Source organism: Felis catus, chromosome B1 (genome assembly GCF_018350175.1).
Source record: "Felis catus isolate Fca126 chromosome B1, F.catus_Fca126_mat1.0, whole genome shotgun sequence".
NCBI classification, from domain to species: Eukaryota; Metazoa; Chordata; class Mammalia; order Carnivora; family Felidae; genus Felis; species Felis catus.
In genome coordinates this window covers 23,781,352-23,795,741 of record NC_058371.1, presented here as the reverse complement: position 1 = coordinate 23,795,741, position 14,390 = coordinate 23,781,352, and the positions used below count along the sequence as shown (strand labels likewise).

At 35.4% G+C, this 14,390-nt stretch overlaps 1 protein-coding gene across 4 annotated transcripts in view; it reads right to left on the bottom strand.

Moving 5' to 3' along the window:
• Positions 1 to 14,390, bottom strand: part of SGCZ (sarcoglycan zeta) — a 1,094,832-nt gene that overhangs the window by 740,676 nt on the left and 339,766 nt on the right. The window contains exon 2 of one of the 4 annotated variants that reach the window (XM_045056853.1): positions 6,091 to 6,188. The exons of 2 other annotated variants lie outside the window; for them this stretch is intronic. The gene's annotated coding sequence lies outside the window, so the exon portion shown is untranslated. Of the gene's footprint in view, positions 1 to 6,090; positions 9,642 to 14,390 lie in introns of those variants that run through there. One more of the 4 variants, XM_045056852.1, reaches the window with a different exon arrangement.

Sequence of the window (14,390 nt, the reverse complement as noted above, 5' to 3'; positions counted from 1 at the left end):
ATGAAATACACATGCCCATATAAGCTAAAAAATGCAAATTATACATTTTAGTGATGTGCATAGTTGGCAAATGTTCTTATTTTTATATTTAAAACAGGCACTGCACAACATAAACAGTAAAAATAATACTAATAATTTATTTTTTCTTTATATATAATGACATTAACAAATAAAATCACCTTGATAAGTTGAAAGCCCATGGAAGAAAACCATGTGTATTTTGGAACCTTTCACATTTTCCTTGCCTTTTGAACAAAGCCCCTTTCATTTGCACTTTGCACTGGGCCCCACAAATTATGTTCTTTACACTTAGTAGTGTTCTTAACTCTCTCAGACCAGTTATGATATTCCTTGGGGAAAAGTCAGCTGTCAAAATATCATTTCTTTTTGGTGAAGGCTAGAATCCTTTGTCCTCTGAGAGCATGCCCTTCCTCTCCAAATAGGATAAAAGATGTATTACATAAAAATTAAAATGTTTACTTTTGTTTATTCATATTCAGAAAATCTGTGTTCTTCCTGTGAAGACACATTTAGAGAAAAAACAAGAGACTTCTTTGTTTCTAATTTTGGAAATAGAAATTTAGTCTTTACTAGAGTAAAACAACAATGAAGACACGTTTTTCCTGGAGCAAAATATTCTATCATATCCAGTGTACTCTCTGTTAAGATATTTGAAGAGACATTGATAGTTTGAGACCACCAAGACCATTTAAATGCTTTCCCTTTATTCACATTGGAAACCAAAGCTGAGAATATGTGACTTCCTTGGTGCTCACCTCCTCTGAGGACATCTCCCCACCACTTCCTCCACACTCTGTGCAGAGCCTGATGCAGGGCTCAGGCTCACCACTGTGACATCATGACCTAAGCTCAAATCAAGAGTCAGACACTCGACCAAATGAGTCACCCAGGTGCCCCTGAATGTGCATAGTCTTAATGCACCGATTGTTTGAGGATGCTGGCAAGATGAAATAAATTTAAAAGTATGTCAAGAAATAAGGCCAAATCTCAGAGTCAATTCATTCTGTGAAACAAAAACCACACACACAAAAAAAACAATCATATTGCCTTTTTATATAAGTGGTATGAGCACAACTTTAAAAACACTTCTCAAACATACTTTTGTTTGGTCTCAATACAAAATGACTATTGCAGAAACAGTGTAATTAGGTGAAATAGTGTAATGATTATACTCAAGAACAAAGTCACCTTTTTTTCCCTTTGTATACTGATGACAGCAGGAAATGTATGAACCCAGAGAAAACTTGTTTTACTGTCTAAGTATTATTCTCTCCTCCGGAGTGGAGCCACTGAGGACAACAGTCCATCAACCCATGAAGCCACCCTAAGGAAATAATACTTTCACCTTCAAAGTAAGTACAGCGTCTGCTTTCAGAAGCAGCTCACTGTCTGCTATAGAGCAGATATGCATCAAAGTTGACTTTCAACTTGTGTCTCCCCAAGTCAAAGGGAAGTTAAAGGGAAATAAAAGTAACTGATTTTTGAAAATTACACTGATCACTGACATTACTGCAAAGTTACAGGATGAAATCATAGGGTCCTTACTCACACATTTAAAAGATCAGAAACACTGACTGGCCCAATGTTACACAGCTAGGAATGGGTAGAATCAGATCTTCCAGCCTGGCCTTACTCCAGTCTTTATCCATTTCACTCCTCTATGCAGCTGCTCATATAGATCAACTTGTTGCCCTGCAAGGGCACTGTGATTCTCATGGGTAAACATTTATGTAAGCCCCTGTAATCTAAATAGTTAGGTTTCTATTTGCTTTAATTCCAAACAAGTGATTGAGTTATACAGAATGAAAATAAAATTAATACTGATTATTCCTTTCAATTGTTAACATTTTTACTGCTTTAGTCACCAATACAGTATTAAACACTTCAGAGTTGCTAAGAGACTAGATTTTAAGTGTTCTCACCACAGAAACAAATAATTATGTGGTATTCTAGAGGTGTTAGCTGACAGTATGGTGGTAATCATATTGCAATATATAATGCAATATATAAATGCATCAAATGAACACCTTGCACACTTTAAACTTACACACAATGTTATATGTCAATTCCATGTCATTTAAACAGAGAGGAGAGAGAGAGGAAAAAAAAGCAAATATATCAGACCAGGGCAATCAATACTCTTTAAGAAGAGGTTTTTCTCTATTAAGTGAAGTCTAAGCCCGTATGTCATTATTTTCTAGGATTATAAAGGGCTTCTCCTGATAAAATGATGAACTATTCAAGAATAGAGACGCTGCCCACCTTTCTAATGTGGCTAGATAGATTAAATTAACCACATGCTGTGAAGACTTAGTTATAAATACTGGAAATACAACAATGTACTCAGGGGCAAATAGTGCCTTATACTGGGAGGGGACAGGTTTTTTTTTTTTTTTCTGTGTGAACATTTACCACTTTATAGGGTGAAAGAAAAGGGTGACACTTTGTTCAGTATAAAATACTTCCAAATATATTCAAGAAATTGCAAACTATTTATAGAAAGGCTTTGACAGGTTTGAGGGAGAACGCGACCTTCTCTTTGACCTCACCAATTCCCACATCAATATATTTCCCTATGGCACAAAGGTACTAAATTAGCATTTCAATATATTCTTAAACTAAAAGAACATCTAGGAAGTAAGGACAAAAACACTGAATCTTCAACAATGTCCACCATACATTCTAATGTAGTAATACCTGAACGTCCATTATTACTTCCTAGCATTTATCTTTACTGTATTTTTTCCTATTTTGCACTATGCCCATTTTCATAAAAAATAGGCCATTCAGCCTCATATTTTGTCACTTCTTCAAAAACTGTCAACTATAAGATAGAATGACTAAATGTGAGCATCAACTTTCTAAGATGTAGATGTTTATGTCTTCGAAAATCTTTCCTAAGTTTAGTCAGATGTAATTGTAAGTTTACTCACATACCTTTTAGTATATAGCATACAATCTTTCATCTTAAAAATAACAGATCAATGGCCTGTTCCACTAGAATCTAGGGTCTAGGGTCTAGATGACTTCTGCTGATAACATTAACATGTAATAAGACTTAGGTTTGTATTTTCTTTGTTAAAGTCAGTGAAGTGATGAGAGCAGGTGACATGCAAAAAAGAGAAATTTTACAATGATCAGGAAGTCTTTTCCAACTCCAAAATTCAATTAAATTAATAGAACCAGATGACTGACTTTTGTAATACAGTATTTATCTCCCAGGGGGAAGAGAAACCTTGAATACGTAGTCAAGACCAGACAGGAGTAACTGAAATTACTTGTAGATCATGATTTGTTTTAGATTTTTTTAGTAAGTCAAAAACAAAATTCATTTTGTGAAACAAAAAGTGCATAAAAATGCATCTGTATTGCATTTTTGTAGAAGTGGTATTGGGTACAACATTAAAAACATTTCTCAAACATACTTTTCTGTTTGGTCTCAAGACAAAATGACTACTGCAAAAACACTATAATTACACGAAATAGTGTATTTATACTTGAATTCATACTTAAATTTTTTAAAATTCACAATTTTTAACAAAATATTTCTACCATTTTCCTTAGAATTATCACAATGTAAAATAGAAGGAATAGATCAACAAACGGCCAGAAACACAAAACTTTTTGCTAAACACAGAAAAAATTAAATTCTCCTCCTGCTCTAGTCCGTTTTCTGGCTTATGGTATTGCCAGTCACCCTGTGGTGAGGACTAGAAGACACAAGTGTCTCTTCCCTCTCATTCACAATCTCTATCTAGTTATTCTGAAAATTCTGGAATTGTCCCCCCTATACAACATTTCAGTCTGTTCCTTCTCTTCCCTTTCCAATGCTGCTAGCACAGTTCAATTCTTTATGGTCTTTCAGATGGACTTTTATGAAACTTTCTGTCTGGTCTCCCTGGGTTTGCTTCTTTCTGTCCTCAAATCCCTCCTACACTCTGTTGCAAGTTTTGGTCAGAAAAACAATATAGTCACAATATTCAGTTACTGAAAAAGTTTAATGGTTTCCACTCCCTATAAAGCAAAATGCAGTCTCCTCAGCAGTACATTCAAGGTCCTTTCTCATTGCACCCCAAGCCACATCATCATTCCTTTACCTTCCTCATCTAATCACATAGTGTCACTTGTAAGGCTCTTCTGCCCCTTAGTCCAGTTAAACTCTGTTCTGTCAGAAAACACCCCATGATTCATAATGATCCTGACATTTTCCCCCATGCATTTCTTTTTAGAAAACTGCATACCCCATCTCTTTATGATGTCTACCATTAAAACTAAAGATTTCTCCTCTGAGTTAACTGCCTCTTCCTCTGCCAACAGAAATGGTGCACAATAAGCACCTATGAATTCCTCAATCTCTGCATTATTCTGTTGCCAAAGAGCTGGCCGAGGCCTCCTGAAAGGGGGATGGTGGTAGTGGTGTCCCTGTTTGTTCTCTGACTGCACATACAGGCGTCACTCGTCTTTGTGCACTCCACGATGTAACCCAGAGCCTAGCATAACGTTCTGGGGGTCTTTATGCACTTGAATTCGGTAATGGATCAGGCCAAGAGATCTGCATACAGACAATGCTTAATCCACAAGAGTTAAAGACAGAAACAGGACAATCTACAAGGAGCTCTGGGACTTAAAACCTTACTCTCTCTCCCTATTTTACACGCACTTAGGGAGCTAACTAATTAAAGAAATCCTCTGGAGAATTTCTCGTGAAGGAAGAATTCTTTCACAAAGCAAATAATCAACCCTTAATTTACAAAGTGCTTATGGAGTTAGGTGCCTACAGTATCATCAAATGGCATTTTAGGGATCCCTTGTCATTGTCTATGTAAGCAAGTAACTGTAAAGGAATCTTTAAGATTCTCAAGAAAATTGGGGAGTAAGTGATTTAAGCTCTTAATTTTGATCTTCTATAAAAGAGTATAATAAGGCTTTGCTTTCCTATTTAATCTTTAAAACATAGAGTACATCAAAGAATCTCCACAAGTAACATTGTATTATTACATTTATTTTATTTCAGGCAAAAGGCAATAAAAAGTTGTCTATGATTAAAATAAAGGGTCTATTGTGTTATTTATAGATCTTTAATTTGGGAGCAAAATTTTGACACTTCTTTCTCAATCTAAGTAGTGATAATTTTTTTTTTTTAAAAACTCTACTGTGAAATTTGTTGTTGCTTTTTTTAAATGATTCTCCAACCAGGGGCAGATGAACTGAATTTTTACTATGAATTAAGATTTAAAGTTTTACTTTTGAGTATTTTGTCACCAACATTCCTAAGATTTTGAAAACTAGCATGTCTATTATTTTGGTACTATGTATATAAGAAAGAACACACACACACACACATATCTGTACTAGTCTACTGGCCCTATATTTCAATAGGGCAGCTCCAGATTTTCCACATAGAACTGATTTTGGGGGTGGCAATTTTCCTGGGGCAAGATGAAACAGAAGCAGCATCAGGATACTGCCCCAAAGATGAAGTTTCGTGGTAAGTACAGTTTTCTTGTTGTTGTTCTTTTGTTTGTTTACCTAGGATACCTATGTATGTGTACCTGGGGCAGGGGAAGGGGACATGGTTAGGGGACAGTATTTGAAATTCTGTAAAAATGAAAATTTCCACAAACTATTTCTTGGTTTCAACCCTGGTATGCAATTTCTGGGCAATCTCTATCACAAACACTATTTTATATTTTGCTTCCCTCCCTCCCTCCCCCACTCCTGCCTTCCTCTATTTCGTTCTTAGAAAAGCAGAAAGATAGGTTTCTAAAATTTGTGTATGAATTACATGTTAAAAAATAAAGTTGAATTGCCTGAGGAGGTAACATATGGTGAAAACCTTTAAAAGAAAAATCCTATAGAACATGTAAAACTCTCCATATTGAAGTCCCTGCCTACCTCCTCAGCATTATCTCTATATACTTAGCTAATTTCAGTTTCAAGATTCTGTCAAACTGTTTCACACGTCCATGCCTTGGCATTTGCCATTTTCATTGCCTGGAAACCATCTACTCACTGAACATTTCTACTGAAATCTACTCTGTGTGAAGAATGGTTAAAAAAGATACTCACGCTTGCTGCGCACACATGACTTGGTGTCCATTCTCCCTGGCAAATCCACGGTCATCCTGCACCTTCTGTTTCTTTCTCTGACATGTGTTCCCTGACCACTGCAGGCAAAAGTGGAGACACTGGTACAGCTTTCATGTATCTTACAGCGCTAACTGAAATGCTTTTCGTGTGGTTATTTTACCCCCCTGAGTCTCTTACGAAACAGTGAACTTTCTCTCTCTGATTTTTGTATCATTAGTATACTGCTCAGCACTGCATGAATTAATTAATTTAGTGACTAAATTGAGGTACTGATTTTTCTGGAGAGAGTACGCTGAATTTCAATTTGAATATTGTTTTACACGTACTAATTCAAGCCTTGGCAAAGGACATATTTATATGAAAGACAATTCGCACAAAACTTTAAAATGTGAAGTTGACGAAACCACAATGAATATAATCTCCTACATGAATGTATCTTCTTATAATAAACATCAAAATTCCTCAATTTTGCTACTTGAAATATAAGCATTATGATGTTCTTCTTCTGGTGTTCTCCCAAGTAATCATAACTGTTACATGATTCTGTCTATATATGTGGTACTTTTATTACAAAGGTGGCTAGAATTACTATCTAGAGTGGTTAAACTCTTCAGAAGAAATACACTATTTAATTCAAAACTCACAATGGTAATAGCATCTTCTATGAAAGCTGAAAAGTTGGCCTTGGGGAAAGAAGATGCCTGATTCTTTACGAACAGAAAGTAGCTTAGAAATTTGTAGGCAGTTTTTTTTTTTTAATATTAATCCCAGTGTAGTAAACAGTTCTTTAAACCACACAATATCTGTATATATGCATTAGATTTCAGTGTAACCTAAGGGCACCAGAGACCCTACTGGGCTTGAGTCATCACCTAAACTTTCTTGTCCCGCTTAAAAATGTATTATTTTAAATAATAGAGTAGGGATAAGATACATTACTGAATGTATTTTAAGTTCCTTGAATATGGCCATACTATTTTATCCATCCTTTTAATTACTCCACTTTCCATTACACCAACTTTACCAGAGAAGATTCTCAATAAATACTGCTCATTTTTATTTGGGTGTCCTACAAATAATAAAAGAAACTTGAACAAGATTCACTGCTTTGATAGTTAGAAATAAAAGAGAGGATGAATATTTAATATGTTATCATTTTGCAAATATTTGACAGATTTAATTAACTACATGTGATTCCAGATAGCCTAATAGATCATGCCCTAAACTAGGAGTCAGATATTGGTTAAATTTAATAGAAACTATTTTAATAACAGCAGTTGACTAGTAATAGAATGGGCTTAATATAAGGTATGATGTGTCCTACTGGTAGATAGTCTCAAACAGAATGCCTGGAAAGTAGCAGACGACTACCTTTGGCTGGGAGGTTGACAAAGAAGATCTGACAGAATCCTGTGAGACTAAAACTGCTCTTTAAGCCCTCTAAAAGAGAAACAAGCATAGCTGAGTATATTCAATGCATGTGTTGGTTTATCCAATTATCTCAAAAGAGTGATACCGTATGTATTTTATAGTCTATAATACATGTCCTCAATGTTATTGAGTTTTAAATTGCTTCTGGACAACTTTCAAGACTCCAGAGTCCTAGAGACTTCAGGACTGGTCATAAACTACTCTGGAAGTGACCATCACTTTCCCAGAAAGGTTCAAATTCCTCAGGAATTCATATACAGATGTTCATTACTTAAGAGGAGTCATTACAGGATTATGCATTTTCAGAGGTAAAACACTTAGTTGAGTTCATGAACCTATCCTCAACAATAGAACAGACTTTCTGCAATCAACTTAAGTTTAAATTCAGTCTCTAAAAGAATAAAGATGAGAAGTTAATTTTCAATGGCATTTCATGAAGAGTTCCAGTTCCCCCAGCTAATCTTGGTCAACCAGTATTCAGATACTGATTGAAGAACACCATTTCACATTTAAAATCCCTTGGCTAGATGTATACCTAATTATGAAAAACAACCTTTATAAAAGCAAAATTAAATTTCAGAAGGGGGCTTTCTGTAATATTATTTGGCTACTACCATTCTTTTGGTTTCCTTATTCAAAGCGGGAGAAATTTATAACTAGTGGAAACAAAGGTATGAGATGCAGATATCCGTCCTTAGTTGTGCTATACTCATAAACTTTGCGACATTACACGGCAAAAATAGTTATAACAAATGCTGAAATTAAAAGAAAATAGTCATTGGCTTTTGGAACTTCTGAAGAAAAAGATTAAAGTGAAGTGTCAGAAACATACTCGTCAACCAAACCTACTGTTCAGCGATTTGAGAACTTCAAACTTCATTATCTTCCAGTGACAAAGAAAAATGTCCTCTGTAATGTGATTTTTTAGTTCTCCCTGGAAATAAGTCATGCATTTCAATATCTTTGAAGAGAAAATGGTCTTATTATAGTCAACCTGTCATACTGTATTGTTTAATTAAACATAATAATTTACCTTGGACTGCTATAAAGTCAACTGTCCAGGGCTTTTGTGTTAAATGTGACTTGGGTCATAACGGTTACCTGGAATAGTATATTATTTTTTTGCACATCTTTGTGTATTTTCAGCTATAGTTTCATGAGGGAAATTCATTAGAAAACATAAATTTGTGTGGTGGGGGATGATTTTTTTTGGTTATTCATCAGCTAGTATTTAACAAACCACTATAAGGCACTGGCTTAAATTTGACTATATTTAAAGTGGGGAAAATATATATTAAAATATTTATGGTATATAATAAAATAATATATATGCTTTATTTTATATTTTACCTATGTGTCCTTATTGATATACAGATTCTCTGGTCTACTAATATCAAACCCAGACTGAACTTTAAGCTTCCTTTCTTAAACTCAATGATATCTAAGCATAGTAACTTTCAAGGAATGTGCTATCAGAAAGGCTAAAATCAACACAAGAAACAACAGATGCTGGTGAGGATGTGGAGAAAGGGCAATCTTCTTACACTGCTGGTGGGAATGCAAACTGGTGCAGCCACGCTGGAAAATTGTATGGAGGTTCCTCACAAAGTTAAAAATAGAACCATCCTCAGATCCAGTAATTCACTACTAGGTATACTAAGTATTCACCCAAAGAATACAATAATAGTAATTCAAAGGGATACATGCACCCTGATGTTTACAGCAGCTCTACAATAGCCAAATTATGGAAACAGCCCAAATTTCCATTGACTAATTAATGGATTAAGAAGTTAGTATATATTATATATATTACTATATAAAAATATATAATATATAAAATATAATATATAAAATTATACACACACAATCATGGAATATTAGTCATAAAAAATAATGAAATCTTGTCTATTTGCAATCATGTGAATGGAGCTAGTGAGTATTACGCTAAGCAAAATAAGTCAGAGAAAGGCACATATGACTTCAGTTATACCCAGAAATGAAGAAACAAAGGCGCAAAGGGGAAAAAAAGTGATAAGCAAACCAAGAAACAGACTCTTAACTATAGGGAACATACTGATGGTTACCAGAGGAGCAGTGGGTGGGGGGATGGGTGAAATAGGTGATGGGGATTAAGGAGTTAAGGAGGGCACTTGTAGGGATGAGCACTGGGTGTTCTATGGAAGTGTTTTATCACTATATTATACACCTGAGACTAGTATTACACTAAATGTTAACTAACTGGAATTAAAATTAAAAAATTTAACAGGAAACAAAAATTCCAAGGTGTGCATCAGGTGAACGCATATGGGCCTAAGTATTATTCTTTGAAAGCAGAACCAGACTGTTCTAAAAGAAAAGAAGGTATATCTACTATGTTAAAAATCCAAGACAGTTCCCAAGATTTCCACTCCTTGGATACATGCATTTTTTTCTCCCAGTTATTCAGTCAAACAGTAATTCACATGCTGCTATGAAGAGATCTGCAGATGTAACTGAGACTCCAACTGAATTGATTTTAGAAAGGCTATTACCCTGGGTAAGCCTGAGCTAATCAGGTGAATCTATCCTTAGAAAGGATTCAGCTCTTCCCACAGAGACTAAAAGTATAGGAGGGATTCAGTGACAGGGAGAGCCTTCACTGATGGCTTTGGGGTAAGAACTGAGAGCAGCTTCAAGGAGCAGAAAGCAGCCCACATCTGAAAGCCAATAAGAGAACAGGGTCTTGATTACTACAATGGCAAGGAACCAAAATCAACCAACAACCTGAATGAACTTGGAAGAGTACCCCATGCTGCAGATGAGAATGCACCCTTTCATCACTTTGATTTTGGCCGTGTGGAATTGAAGAAACAACCTAATAATGCCATGCCCCTAATCCAACTACAGAATTATGAGTTAATAAAAGGGTAATGCTTTATGCTACTCAATTTGTGATAATTTGCTACAGAGCAAGAGAAAGCTAATAATATACCATGTGGCTAAATAGACCATCACCATTTTAGATAAATGAAATGTGTGGGGCTGTTCTGAGGCTCAAATCAGAATAAAGAATTGATTTGAAGGTAATAATTGACCCTTAGACTTATAAAAGGCACCTTAATTAACCAACCATTCAATTGGGGCATAAAGTACAAAGACAGTGTGTTAGAGTGGCTAGCAATGAAATCTTGAGCAAGACAACCACTTTCGAGTGCAGTTTCTTCCCCTATAAAAGAAGCTGGTCTCCTCTGAGATTCCTTTCAGGTCAAGGCATCTAAGATTTAAGTAACTGGTAATAAAGTGAATCAACTGTGATATGGTAAAAAGAATATAGTACTAGGAAAAAGGAGAAAAAGACTTGGGTTAAATTCTATGTTATAATCAAGCCACATGATCTTGAATAGACTGTTTCATCCCTGGAACATGGTTCACTTGGTTGAAAAGGGAAGAAACACCACTGTGACTCAAAACTCTTCATGAAGATGAAAAGAGTTATTCTGAGGAACTGACTTCCAACATGGCAGTGAGGAACCTGATGATCTCCTTCTCTGAAACAATAAAAAAATATAGGCAAAACAACTACTATGAACCATTTCCAAACTCCAGTAATTAACAAAAGCCACAGAACAAATAAACCAAATCATCTATTCAAAAGAAACTACTGAACCTGAGTAAGATAGCAGATCTCTGTTGTTTTAACTTGGGATTATTCTCATCTCCTCCTCTTAGCTCAGTGGTGTGGTAGTCACAAGCTGGCAGCATTTACAGACAGTGGAGACATCTAACCACCTTAGAAACTCTGGTAAAAGCCCCATCCCCAGGGCACACTTGATACTCTGTCCAAACCCTTGGATCTCTGTGGAATGCACAAATATGCAGAAGTAAAACAGCACACTCCTCAATAACCATTAAGTCCAAGAAGAAATCACAGAGGGGAAAAAAAAAATGCTTTGAGATAAATGAAGGCAACACCACAACATTCTAGAACTTACAGGGTTCAGGTAAAATCGAGCATGGAGGGAAATTTATAACTGTAAATGCCTGCATTAAAAAGAAAGAGGGACGTCTGGGTGACTCGGTGACTCAGTAAGTGAAGCATCTGACTTCGGCTCAGGTCATGATCTCACAGTTCATGAGTTCAAGCCCCGCATTGGGCTCTGTGCTGACAGCTCAGAGCCTGGAGTCTGCTTCAGATTCTGTGTCGTCTTCTCTTTCTCTGCTCCTGCCGCTCACTCTGTCTCTCTCTCTCAAAAATAAATAAAACATAAAAAATTAAAAAAAAAAAAAAGAAAAAGAAAGGGAAAGCTCCAACCAACATCTTAAACGTGGGGACCTAATCTTCCATTTTGAGAAACTAGGAAAATAATGCCAACTTAACCCACGCAAACAGAAGGAAGGAAATAACTAAGATTAGAAATAAATGAAATAATGAGCAGAGTAACAGATAAAATCAGTAAGACCAGAAGTTAGTTCTTTGAAGAAATCAAAAACTCCCTATACACCACCAATGAGCAACCTGAATATAAAATATAAAAACAGATTCTTAACTGATAATAATGGGAAGAATAAAATACATAATAAGTTTATGAAAGAAGTATAAGACTTCTGAAAGTACAAGTCTTTCAATACTCTGAAAACTACAAAAATTGAAAGAAATTAAAGGTTACTAAATAACTGGAAATATACAACATGATAATGCAAAAGAAGACTTCACATTGGTAAGATGACAATACTCCCCAGATTGACCAAGTCAACATGATCACTTTCAGAATACCAGTGTTTTTTTTTTCTTTTTTTTAGCAGATATTTACATGCTGATCTAAAATGCATATGAAAATACATGACACCAAAATAGCCAAAACCTTCCTGAAAAGGAACAAAGTTGGAGGACTCATACTTCTCAATTCTGAAACTCAGTGCAAAGTTACAGTAATAAATACATTATGATATTTCAGAGAAATAAACCCATCCATGCATAGTCAGTTGACATATACAGTCACTTGATTTGGATGAGGCTGCCAGGAAAGTTTTTTTTTTTTTTTCAACGGTTTTTTTTATTTATTTTTGGGACAGAGAGAGACAGAGCATGAACGGGGGAGGGGCAGAGAGAGAGGGAGACACAGAATCGGAAACAGGCTCCAGGCTCCGAGCCATCAGCCCAGAGCCTGACGCGGGGCTTGAACTCACAGACCATGAGATCGTGACCTGGCTGAAGTCGGACACTTAACCGACTGCGCCACCCAGGCACCCCTAGGAAAGTTTAAAAGGAAAAGTAGAGTCATTCAAGAAATGCTGCTAGAACAGTATTTGCTGGATAACCACATGTAAAAGAATTTGAAGTCCTACCTCACACTACACACAAAAACTAATTCAAATGCATCCTAGACTGTAAGAGCTAAAACTGTATTATAACTCCTAGAAGAACAAATATGAATGAATTTTTGTGATCTTGGTTAGGCAATGATTTCTTAGTTGTGATACACAAGGTAGAAGTAATAAAATAAAAACAGGTAAATTAACTTCATAAAATCAAACAAAAAAGTTTATGTGTCAAGGACACCACCAATAAAGTGAAAAGGCAATCCGTAGAATAAGACTATTTGCTAATCATATATATGACCAAGAATTTTTATACAAAACACATAAAGAACTCTATCACTCAACAATAAAAGGACATAACCCCATTAAAAAATGAACAAAGGAACTGAACACTTTTCCAAAGAAAATATACACTCAATAAATACATACAGTGATGCTTAACATCATTAATCATTAGGGAAATGCAAGTCAAAAGCACAGTAAGATAGTGCATCATGCCTACAAGAATGGCTAAAATAGGAGAGGAAGAAGTGTTGGTGAGAATATAGAGAAAACAGGACCCTTATAAACTGCTTGTGGGAATGTAAAATGCTGCCACTTTGGAAAGCAGTTCCTCAAAATACTAAAGATAGAGTTACCATATGATCCAACACATATATTTCTAAAGGAATAGAAAACAGAGGCAACACAGAAACCTGTGCGTGAATTTCATAGTACAGCTACAGATAATAGGAAAAAGTGGAAACCACTTAAATGTTCATCAGTTTATAAGTAGATAAATAATGTGATATAGCCAAAGAATGGAATATTATTGAGCCACAAAAAGGGGCACCTGGGTAGCTCAGTCGGTTAAGTGTCTGACTCTTGATTTCAACTCAGGTCATGACCTCACAGTTCATGAGATTGAGCTCTCTGCTGACAGTGCAGAGCCTGCTTGGGCTTCTCGCTCTCCCTCCCCCTCTCTCTCTTTCTCTGCCTCTAAATAAATAAACTTAAAAAAAAATAAATGTAGTACTGATACATGCTATAACATAGATGAATTTTGAAAATACTATGTTGAGTGACAGAGGGCAGTTACAAAATTTAATGCAAAATTGTATTAAGTGCAATTAATATTGTATTAATCCATTTATAGGAAATGTCCAGAACAAGCAAATTCATGGAAAGAGAAAATAAATTAGATTTTTGTGACAATGGTACAGCTTGTAAAATATACCAAAACCCACTGAATGAATACTTTAAATGAGTGGATTTTATGGTATAGGAAATATATCTCAAAAAAAAAAAAAAAAGAAAAAAAGGAAGGAAGGAAGGAAGGAAGGAAGGAAGGAAGGAAGGAAGGAAGGAAGGAAGGAAGGAAAAGAGATACATCTTAGCAAAGTTGCTAGAAAAAAAGTATTCCTTCTGGCCATTTAAAAAAAAAATTTAAGTTATACAACGTAGCAGTAAAGTTACTGACACAAATATTGAATAAGTTATTTCCTCTGAACTAACCAACTGAAAAATAATTAAGAGAAAGAGAAAAAGAAATATCAAGAGTTAGGCAAGAG